The following is a 12,348-nucleotide window of genomic DNA, read 5'->3' on the forward strand; positions in this document are numbered from 1 at the left end:
GCTGAGCCGTGTATCTAATCCTATCCTGTGTGATACTGACTGCTGAGCCGCGTATCTAGTCCTATCCTGTGTGATACTGACTGCTGAGCTGTGTATCTAATCCTCTCCTGTGTGATACTGACTGCTGAGCCGTGTGCCTTAGTCCAGTTTCACACTTCCAGATAATTCCGGTAGGCCGGGGTCACACTGGCGAGGAATACGGGAGAGTGAGAGGCGCTAAAAGCACGCATTAGACACGGACCAATGATTCTCTATGGGGTCCCTCGCACCAGCCGTATATTTCTCATCCGTATTCTACGCTCCGTGCCACTTGCAGCATTCTGCGATTGTCAGCGTACTACGCCCGTAATACGCCAATGCAAGTCTATGGGTGCGCAAAAAATACGGATTACACACGGACCACACGTGTGACCTGCGAGAAATACGCACCCGGTGTCTTTTAGCAAAGCCGGCAATTCTGTGCGCGATACAGTAAACTCACACTGACAGGTTTAAGAAACAAAAGAAACAAAAGAATAGATATAGACACATAGAATATATACATACATACATATATGCATTCTATGTGTCTATATCTATTCTTGGGTTTCTCTTATAAACCCTGTCATAGGGCTCCATTATATGTCCATTTTGCAAGCCTGCGAGAAAATCTCACCATACGGATTACATACGGATTACATACGGATTACATACGGATGCTGACATGCACAAAATACGCGACCACACCTTGATTACGGATGACATACGGAGCACTGTTTAGGGGCCATTCATCTGTATTACGCATGTAAAATACTGACCGTATTTTGCGCTGGTTAGTGTGACTCCAGCCGTACCGGTAAACACGGTACTGGAGCTTTCCGTGTCCGGTTGGATACGTGGTACCTTTTTGTGCCGCATCAGGACCACACGGATGACCACCGGGAAGAAGCCGCTACAGTAAGTGCTGTTCCCGGCGGCTGGTGCTGACCGCGGCTGTGATTCTTCTCTCCTGCTCTGCCGGAAACAGCGAGCAGGAGAGAATGAATGAAAACCGGACGTGGGGTCCCCCTCTATTTGTGAAGCAACGAGACAAAACTTACAGCTGGGGGCTGCGACCCTCAGCTGTCAGCTTCATCAAGGTTGGTTCTCAAGAATAGAGGGGTCCCCACACTGTTTTTTTAATTAAATAAATGGAGCGGTGTCAATAGAACACCTATCCATTACTAATCCTAGAGTCTGTCAAGGGTGAAATAAACACACACAATAAGAACAAAGTATTTTAATGAAAGAATAAAACAACAGTTTTAGGCTGTGTGCACACGCTGCGGATTCTGCTGCGGTTCCACAGCGGATTTGGCCGCTGCGGGTTCGCAGCAGTTTTTGCTGCGGTGTACAGTACCATTATTCCCTATAGGAATCAAAAACTGCAGTGCAGACGGTGCGGATTTTTCCGTGCGGTTTTGAAACCGCAGAAAGAATTGACATGTCAATTCTTTCTGCGGATTCCGCTGCCGTTTGCTATCTCCTCCATTGTGGAGATGAAAAACCACAGGGCAGAACCGCAGAGCAATCCGCAGGTCTTTTGATCTGCGGTTTTACCTGCGGATTGTACAAAATCCGCACGGATGAATCCGCACCTAAATCCGCAGCATGTGCACATACCCTTAAACTCTTTATTGCACTCGTAATTCCATTGTGACGCCATCGATCTCCTGTAAAAAAAAAAAAAAGTTGAAAATAATAAAGCAACAATATACATTACCTGTCCGGCGCTCAGTCACGTCCCACGGCGTAAATCCAACTCGGGGGTTAATCAGTTTACAGGCGGAGAGCTGCGAACACAGCCGCTCAGACTGTAGACTACAGTAGAATGAATGGAAGCAGTCGGCGCATGCTCAGTAACTAGCGGTGACGTCACCGCTCATCACAGTCTGCGCTCTGCGCCATTCATTCCCCAGACAGTTACAGTCGGGAGCAGTTGTGTTAGCAGCGCTCTGCCTGTAAACTGATTAACCCCCGAGATGGATTTACGCCGTGGGACGTGACTGAGCGCCGGTCGGGTAATGTATATTGTTGCTTTATTATTTTCACCTTTTTTACAGGAGATTGATGGCGTCGCAATGGATTTAGCAGTGTAATAAAGATTTAAGCAATGTGTGTGTTGTATTCTTTCATTAAAATAGTTTATTCTTATTGTGTGTGTTTATTTAACCCTTTATTTACTATAGGATTACTAATGGATAGGTGTCTTATTGACACCTCTCCATTACTAACCCGGGCTTAATGTCACCTTACAATAGAAAGGTGGCAATAACCCCTTATTACCCCACTTGCCACCACTGCAGGGCAAGTGGGAAGAACCGGGCAAAGCTCCAGAATAGGCGCATCCAATAGATGCACCTTTTCTGGGCAGCTGGGGGCTGCTGTTTTTAGGCTGGGGGGGGTACCCAAGATCAATGGCCCCTTACCAGCCCGAGAATACCAGCCCCCAGCTGTCAGCTTTAGTCAGGTTGGTTGTCAAAAATAGGGGGGACCGTTTTTAAAAAAAAATTATTTATTTAAATAAAAACACAGCGTGGGGACCCCTCTATTCTGGAGAACCAACCTTGCTGACAGCTGAGGGTCGCAGACCCCAGTTGTAAGTTTCATCTGGTTGGCTCACAAATAGAGGGCGACCCCATGTCCGGTTTTCATTCATTCTCTCCTGCTTGCTGTTGCCGGCAGAGCGGGAGAGAATCACAGCTGCGGTCAGCACCAGCCGCAGGAGAACAGTGCTTACTGTAGCCGCTTCTTCCCGGCGGCCGCCCGTGAGCACGGAGGACAGTGTGAACTGTTCTCCGTGTGCACGTGTTGCCGGTATTTTGCACACGGACACACGGTCCGTGAAAACACTCTGACATGTGCATAGACCCATTCATTTGAATTGGTCTACGTGTGTCAGTATCTCCGGTACGTGAGAAACTGTCACTACACGTATCGGAGACACTGATGTGTGAAAAAGGCCTTAAACAGTGCCTTCCCCCCTCCCCCAAATCCCACAATGAAACACAGACAGGCCTAGGTGGGTTGAAACAGGTTGGTCACAGTTTATTAATTACACTTCATAACGTCTCGTCGCCATAGACCCTGTCCCCTGCCGACAAGCGAGGCGGCCAATGAGCGGTCACGAACCTTTGCCTTACTGTACAACTTCCGCCATGGAGGGTCATGTGTATGTCCTACACAGGGCTCCGACTCCCACCCAACAACTTTAGTGCCTCCTCGACTCCGTCCTGCAAGCCAGATAAAAAGATGTCGAGCCCAATGTCCGTAAGGTGAACTCCATCCGGTCTTAATAATCCCGCATTATCTCCTTTCAGCTGGTGGTGGTGAACCACAATGCCATATTTTCCTTTTACAAACTTTGCCATCCGCGCGTTGATCTTTCTTTTTGAACGCTCTATGGCTTTTGCGTCCCTTGCTCCATGCCAGACGGCTCGTGGCACTATCTCCGACCACACCAATACCATATCTGGCAACATGCAGGCAAAACACTCTATGTCTCTTGACATCACCGTACCGAGTTCAGCACTTTTCCTTTTAACAAGGTCATTGCCACCAGCGTGTAACACCAAAATAACCGGCTGTTTGGAAGTCTTAACGACGTTTACCATTTGCGGGAAAATCTGTTTCCATTGTAGCCCTCTGACACCTCTCCATTTGAACTCTATATTTGAGAAGCCTAGATTCTTTCCTCCCGGCTGAATTTCGACCCGTTTTTCTGCCCAGTAGACATAGGAGTCTCCTAATACCCAAACTGTGGGCTTAGCGACGCCTGAAAGATATAAAGTGTGTTACTTAAGCAAATCAGGTCTTCTATATCTTGTGAAACGTGGATTTCCAACGGCCTATTCGTGGAATTTCTGCTTCCGATACCCCCTGCCATAGCTGCTTCTGTTGCCACCCCGATACAGAAAGAATGTGTCCCATATTCCTTAGGATTAGCACCGTTTTTTTCGTAGCACTGCTTAAAAATTGCCTGAAACTGATACTTGGTGAGAGGGGACCTGTCTGTATGACAGAGACAAAATCTGCTGGCGTGTCTTATTACCGCGTAGCGTCTGACTATTTTTATTGGGCATACTGGGCCATCTGATGAATTAACTAGGACCCACGTGCCCCTACCAGTGGGATCGCATTTGGATTTACGCACGCGGATGCACAGAGCGTCGCTGCATATGACTATGTTCTCGCTGATCAACCCGCCTTCCGACGCTGCTTTTGATCGCGGCAACAACTTGCTAATACGCAATGCACCGAAAAATATAGCGAAAGCTGCAGATATTAGGGACAACTCATACTGCGACTTGCACACTGCTACGAAGCTTGTTATGATATTTTGCAATAGTTTTAGTGATATAGGGTGACGACATTCCTGACTCGGTTGAAGCCTCTTCCAGCCTTTAAAGGGGATCTGTCACCCCATTTTTGGCCTATGAGATGCGGCCACCGCCATCAGGGGCTCATCTACAGCATTCTGTAATGCTGTAGATAAGCCCCCAATGTAACCTGAAAGATAAGAAAAATGAGTTATATTATACTCACCCGGGAGGCCGGCTCCTCCCAGTGCGCAGGAGACGGGAAAGGTCAGTGAGCTCCGGCGCCTGCGCACTGCAGACTTTACTCTGCCCTCAACAGGGCAGATAAAGAACACCTGCGCAGGAGCCGCGGCAGAAGTAAGAAGGAGGACATCATCTCTAGAAGATGAGAGACGTCGGACCAGACCGCGACACCCACTGCACCCCCCAGTGAGTATAATCTAAATGTTTTTCTTATCTTTCAGGTTGCATCGGGGGGGGGGGGGGGGGGGGGCTTATCTACAGCATTACAGAATCCTGTAGATAAGCCCCTGATGGTGGTGGCTGCAGCTTATAGGCCAAAAATGGGGTGACAGATCCCCTTTAACAGCTTGTCTAACGGAAAAGACTTTAGTAATGTCGGCCCACCGCATCAATTGGAAGAAAAAGGCTATTCCTGATAACTGCCGCTGCGCTGATGTACCCGAGACGCCTTTTTCCCTGAGCAGATTCAAAAATTCCACCGACACCTCGCATCTCGCTTGGTCGCATTTCTCGACCGGTCTGCAGTGAACTAGTGAGCACCAATCTTCCCACGCCTTACCGTAGACCTTCCAGGTAGCCGGTTCAACAGAAGCACGGATTAATGGCATCAGCGATTGGCCACTACGTCCCAAAGAGATGGAGGACACTGGACACCTGACGGGCATGCGTTGGGGAGAAGCACTTTGAAAGCCTGCCAATCAGAAGATAACAATGAGTAAACAAGATTAACATCTACGTCCATTGTTATGGTGGCTCGATACCAAATGTTGGGTTTCAGGTATAGTAGAGTTAGGGGAGCACGGGCGGGGAGGCGGATGATAGCTTGTTTAGGCTGTTTGCGGTTTTCTGATGTTTGGTTAAAATTCGGATGTTTTTGTTCTCCAACATTGCACCCCATAACTCGACAGTTGATACGATTGCAAAAACTTTTATCAGGGCTTGATCCCTTCCCCAGTTTGTTCTAGCCCAAAGCTCCGGCCAAGTGCCTTTGCACCATTGGTTTTTGTAGATAGCTGCAAAACCGTCTCGGCTATTTCCCCGTACCGCTAGTCCTAGTTCCTTGTCATCTTTTTTGCCATGACGCAGATATGGCCATTGTAGGATTGCAGGAATGTTTTTCATACTAGTAGATCTGCCCTCAAGGGTCGAGTGATTCTAAGGCTAAGTGCACACGTACCGGAACTCTTGCGGAAATTACCGCGAGAGTTCCGGAATTCCAGTCCGCGGGAAAATCGCATTTTAAATTCCCGCGGAAAAACTAGCATTTTGCAAGCGTAATTAGCTTGCAGAATGCTAGCGTTTTCCAAGCGATCTGTAGCATCGCTGGGAGAACTGATTGACAGGTTGGTCACACTCGTCAAACATAGTGTTTGACGAGTGTGACCAACTTTTTACTACTGAGGCTGCCTATGCGGCATCAGTAGTAAAAGATAAAATGTAAAAAAAAAAAAAAATGGTGTTATTCTCACCCTCCGACGTCCCGCGCAGCCGTTCCCAGTAATCTTTTGCGAAAATGCCCGCGATGACGTCCGTTCTCGCGGGATCGCGATGTCTCGCGGTAATTCGCGATGACCGCGAGACTTCGCGATCCCGCGAGAACGGATGCCATCGCGGGCATTTTCGCAAAGGACTACTGGGAACGAGAGCGTGGAGAGAAGCGGGAAGGCTGCGCGGGACGCCGGAAGGTGAGAATAACAATATTTTTTATTTTTAAATTCTATTTCTTACAGGAATATGGTACCCAAAGCCTGGAGGACAGTCTCCTCTCCTCCGGACCGTGGGTACCATCCGCCATTGTTCTGCTTACTTTCCGCATGGTGTGCACAGCCACATGCGGAAAGTAAGCGGAACAATGCATTCCTATGGGTGTGTGATTGCCGCGATTCCGCAAATTAATGAGCATGCTGCGGTTTTTACCGCGAAGCGATTCCGCCGCGGTAAAAACCGCAGCATTAGCACAGCATTGCGGAATCCCATAGGAATGCATGGGATGCTTATTTTTCGCGTTTTCGCGGCAAACTCGCGCGGTTAAAACCGCCGCGGAAACGCGAAAAAAACGCCACGTGTGAACTCAGCCTAATTCTATGGCCCGATTGGGAGATGCCCTTTGTTGCCAGCGAGAGAAGGCTCTGCCGGCTGGCATCACCCGACAGGCGAATGTCAGGAGACCTAGTAAGGTCTGCATTAGCTGGTGACTTTTTTTTAGCTACGTAACAACATTCGACCATCTGTATCGTTTTTTGTATTTTATCTATTGGCAAGCGAAATACCATTGCCTTGGTGTCTATTTTGATGCCCAGGAAAGGCAACACGTTACATGGGCCGACTGTTTTGTCTGATGATAGTGGAACGCCAAATTGTTTTGCTATGAATTAAAATTTTTCGAGAAGGAAGGTGCAGAGTTTGGAATTTTTTGGTCCGACAAACAAAAAATCGTCAAGGTAGTGAATTAGCGAATTGCTGTCTGTTTCATAACGGACCACCCAGTCCAAGAAAGTACTGAATAATTCAAAATAGTGACACGAAATGGAACATCCCATCGGCAGGCACATATCAAAATAATAGTGCTGGTTCACTTTGCAACCTAACCTAACAGGAAGCATTCGGGGTGCACGGGTAACAGGCAGAATGCCGACTATGTCTGATTTTGCCAATAGGGCTTCGGGGCCGGCTTCGCAAATTAATTCCACCGCCCTATCGAACGACGCGTATGTGACGGAAGCTTCTTCTGGAGTAATGGCATTGTTAACCGAATTGCCCTTTGGGTGAGAGAGGTGAAGGATTAGCTGATATTTGCCGGGCCCCTTTTTAGGAATAATGCACAGTGGTGAGATTCTGAAATTTTTGAATGGCACCAAAAGAAAAGGACCCGCCAATCTACCTAGTCCAACCTCTTGTTTGATTTTTTGCTGTAATATGTCGGGGAATTTGCGCGCGGATTTTAGGTTGTTATCTAATGTTGGTGTTCTGCTGAATTTGAAGGGGATGAAAAAAATGTTTTTAAAGCCGGAGTATAGTTGCTGAGCTGCTTCTTTATTGGGGTAAATGTTTAGCCAGGGGCCCATCGCGGTTACGCTCACCGGGGTTTTGCCTTGCAGGCGCTCTGTTTCCCTGACGGGGGCATCTAGCTGCTGGATGTCGTCCCCCCCGCAAGCTGAGCAGTCGTGTCTACTAAATCTACATGACGCGTGAAACCGACAGCGTCCCTCGTTAAACAGCCAGCAGGTCCCGGGTTTCCGTACGACCACTGAGTGTTGGCCTGTGGCTGCGGAGTAATTAGTGGCCGCTGATGAAAAGGGGGACATTAGCCGTAACCACACATCAGGCGCTTTCACTCCCCAACCTAAATCGGGCTGTAGGGCCAACTGCCTGCGAAACTCCTCATCATACCTCCGCCAGGCTGAACCTCCATGGGATTTGTCGGAGTTATATATAAGGTCCTGATAAATAATTTGGAGCAACGTTCTGGATGCTTCTGGCCCATAATACAGCCCATGACCGCCAAGGCCTGCAGCCAATTATTCATGGTTTGTGCTATTTTTGCTGTTTCTTTCGTATAACCTTTCGTTTGCCCGTCTTTCCTTAGCTAGGGTCTGTTGGTCCACTGATAATAAAGACCGTATGTCCACGTAATCGTTGTCCCATACTCTCTGTCTAGTGTCCTGGTCTATGTGTGCACCTAGCGGGTTAATCCGACAGAAGAAAGAGTCCTTATGGGAGCTCGCTGATTGACGTGTTGTCCTATTATTGCTTGGCTCACGTGTTTGTGTTAGGTGTTGCGCTAGCGCCTTAATGGCTGTGGCTAATTCGTCATTGGTTGTATTAAGAACGACGCGGTGTTCGTTAGATGTTAAAGACCAGGGGTCCTCAAACTGCGGCCCGCGAAGGACTTTTATCTGGCCCCTGGCCAGGCTGACATTAACCGCACTGATTGCACCGCCCTCACTGCCGTGATGAACCAATCAGCGCTGCAGCTCACAAACACTGCCACCCCCCCCCGACACGCCCACTAAAGAACTAGACTGCAGAGTGCAAACTCGCGGGCGGGACGAGGCGCCGAGGAAAGGCGTTGTGAAGCCCTCAATATGCAGCAGAGACCACACAGACGACGTGATTGTCATCACGCCGCCTGCTCGGCCTAATGACGTCACGCCGCCTGTGCCGGAAGAAGACTGAGACGAGCGGGCGCCTCTTCAGATCAGCGGGGGACATAGGTGAGTACTGTTTTTTTTATCTTTTTAACTCCGGGTCCTATTGGGGACCTGTGCTGCAAAATGGGGACGTTTACCTGCCTACTAGGGACCTGTGCTACGTATTGGGGACCTGTGCTACCTACTGGGGACCTGTACCTGCCTATTGGGGACCTGTATCTGCCTATTGGGGACCTGCACCTGCCTATTGGGGACCTGTGCTGCCTATTGGGGACCTGCACCTGCCTATTGGGGACCTGTGCTGCCTACTAGGGACCTGTACCTGCCTATTGGGGACCTGCACCTGCCTATTGGGGACCTGCACCTGCCTATTGGGGACCTGTGCTGCCTATTGGGGACCTGCACCTGCCTATTGGGGACCTGTATCTGCCTATTGGGGACCTGTGCTACCTACTGGGGACCTGTACCTGCCTATTGGGGACCTGTACCTGCCTATTGGGGACCTGTGCTACCTACTGGGGACCTGTACCTGCCTATTGGGGACCTGTGCTGCCTATTGGGGACCTGTACCTGCCTATTGAGGACCTGTGCTACCTACTGGGGACCTGTACCTGCCTATTGGGGACCTGTACCTGCCTATTGGGGACCTGTACCTGCCTATTAGGGACCTGTGCTACCTATTGGGGACATTTACCTGCTTATTAGGGACCTGTTCCTGCCTATTGGGGACCTGTTCCTGCCTATTGGGGACCTGTTCCTGCCTATTGGGGACATTTACCTGCCTATTGGGGACCTGTTCCTGCCTATTGGGGACCTGTTCCTGCCTATTGGGGACCTGTTCCTGCCTATTGGGGACATTTACCTGCCTATTGGGGACCTGTTCCTGCCTATTGGGGACCTGTTCCTGCCTATTGGGGACCTGTGCTGCCTATTGGGGACATTTACCTGCCTATTGGGGACCTGTGCTGCTTACTGGGGACATTTACCTGCCTTTTAGGGACCAATGCTGCCTCTTGGGGATTCTTGCACCACACTAGTCTGAGCCTGAGGTAAAAGTGGAGTTCCACCAATATGGGCACTGGTGAGGCTGCATTGATGGGCACTGATCAGGCTGCATTGATGGGCACTGATCAGGCTGCATTGATGGGCACTGATCAGGCTGCATTGATGGGCACTGATCAGGCTGCATTGATGGGCACTGATCAGGCTGCATTGATGGGCACTGATCAGGCTGCATTGATGGGCACTGATCAGGCTGCATTGATGAGCACTGATCAGGCTGCATTTATGGGCACTGATCAGGCAGCATTGATGGGCACTGATCAGGCTGCATTGATGGGCACTGATCAGGCTGCATTGATGGGCACTGATCAGGCTGCATTGATGAGCACTGATCAGGCTGCATTGATGGGCACTGATCAGGCTGCATTGATGGGCACTGATCAGGCTGCATTGATGGGCACTGATCAGGCTGCATTGATGGGCACTGATCAGGCTGCATTGATGGGCACTGATCAGGCTGCATTGATGGGCACTGATCAGGCTGCATTGATGGGCACTGAATAGGCTGCATTGATGGGCACTGATCAGGCTGCATTGATCGGCACTGATCAGGCTGCATTGATGGGCACTGATCAGGCTGCATTGATGGGCACTGATCAGGCTGCATTGATGGGCACTGATCAGGCTGCATTGATGGGCACTGATCAGGCTGCATTGATGAGCACTGATCAGGCTGCATTGATGGGCACTGATCAGGCTGCATTGATGGGCACTGATCAGGCTGCATTGATGGGCACTGATCAGGCTGCATTGGTAATCGGTAAGTTTGATGATTTAACTTTACTTCTTCATTTTTAATATTGTTACCTAGTTACCTAGGGGCCGGTAACTCTGAGATAGCGGTCACGTTATCCGTGTTACAGGCCGTGACTGGGTGGAATGAGACGTGATCGGTAACTGCAGGGGTTAATGTGACACCAGTGCTCTCCTGAGCTCGGGCCACTGGCGGTCCGCAGAGCAGTGTTGGCGGGGTTGTGACACGCGGGCGCGCTCTATACAGGGTTTGCTGGTCGGCCTGGATGGACCAATCAGCGTGCTCTGCAGGGGCGGAGTTATCTGTCGTGCGTGCTCCAGCGTCCCCGTCCCTCTGTGCAGGCAGCGCAGCTGCGCCTGACGGAGAGACGCAGCGGAGCAGGTCCAGCAACATCGACGGCCGGAAGTGGATTGTCTGTGGCCGGAAATGACGCAGGGATGTAGGCGGGGCCTCGCGCTGAATTGCTGGAAGGTGGCCGGAAGTGGCTGGGTCACAGGCCCTGCATGTCCCGCCCCGCCGCACCTCGGAAGAGGCTGGGTGGTGGGCACGTGCGGAGCGCCGGCCTACCCGCCCCACAACGTCACCGTAAGGGGGAGCAGCGGACAGCCCGGAGCGGACGTGGGAAGCCGTAGCTACGGATCGGGACACAGGAGCGCTCCAATAAGAGGGGGGGGGAGGGATTAGCAGGGAGGTGAATGCCCAGGGCTTGAATCAGTGTCTGGGCCCATCCTGCGCCGCTCTCTGCCACGCTGCCTCCATCATAGGATCAGACATGGCTGCAGGGGATCCTCTGCACAACAGCGTCCAAGGGTCAGCCGGAGGGAAGAGGAGGACCGGTCCCTGGGACCCTAGATTTAACCCTTGTAGGTGTGGCGGGACGCCCCTTCCCCTTTAACCCCATTGGTCATTTGAGCATCCCACCTAAAGCATCACCTGGGGGAGTAGAGGAGGGGGGATTGGGCACTGAACTATATTCCCTCTGATTTTAGTTCTGAGGCACATTCCTTAGTACTGTACCTACCAATCCTCTCCTGTGTGATACTGACTGCTGAGCCGTGTATCTAATCCCCTCCTGTGTGATACTGACTGCTGAGCCGTGTATCTAATCCTCTCCTGTGTGATACACTGCTCAGCAGTCAGTATCTAATCCTCTCCTGTGTGATACTGACTGCTGAGCCGTGTATCTAATCCTATCCTGTGTGATACTGACTGCTGAGTCGTGTATCTAATCCTCTCGTGTGTTACTGACTGCTGAGCCGTTTATCTAATCCTCTCCTGTGTGATACTGACTGCTGAGCCATGTATCTAATCCTATCCTGTGTGATACTGACTGCTGAGCCGTGTATCTAATCCTATCCTGTGTGATACTGACTGCTGAGTCGTGTATCTAATCCTCTCGTGTGTTACTGACTGCTGAGCCGTGTATCTAATCCTCTCCTGTGTGATACTGACTGCTGAGCCATGTATCTAATCCTATCCTGTGTGATACTGACTGCTGAGCCGTGTATCTAATCCTATCCTGTGTGATACTGACTGCTGAGCCGTTTATCTAATCCTCTCCTGTGTGATACTGACTGCTGAGTCGTGTATCTAATCCTCTCGTGTGTTACTGACTGCTGAGCCGTTTATCTAATCCTCTCCTGTGTGATACTGACTGCTGAGCCGTGTATCTAATCCTATCCTGTGTGATAGTCTGCTGAGCCGTGTATCTAATCCTATCCTGTGTGATACTGACTGCTGAGCCGTTTATCTAATCCTCTCCTGTGTGATACTGACTGCTGAGCCGTTTATCTAATCCTCT

This window comes from Dendrobates tinctorius, unplaced genomic scaffold (assembly GCF_039654945.1).
Source record: "Dendrobates tinctorius isolate UK_male_01 unplaced genomic scaffold, ASM3965494v1 ptg000237l, whole genome shotgun sequence".
Lineage (NCBI taxonomy): Eukaryota > Metazoa > Chordata > Amphibia > Anura > Dendrobatidae > Dendrobates > Dendrobates tinctorius.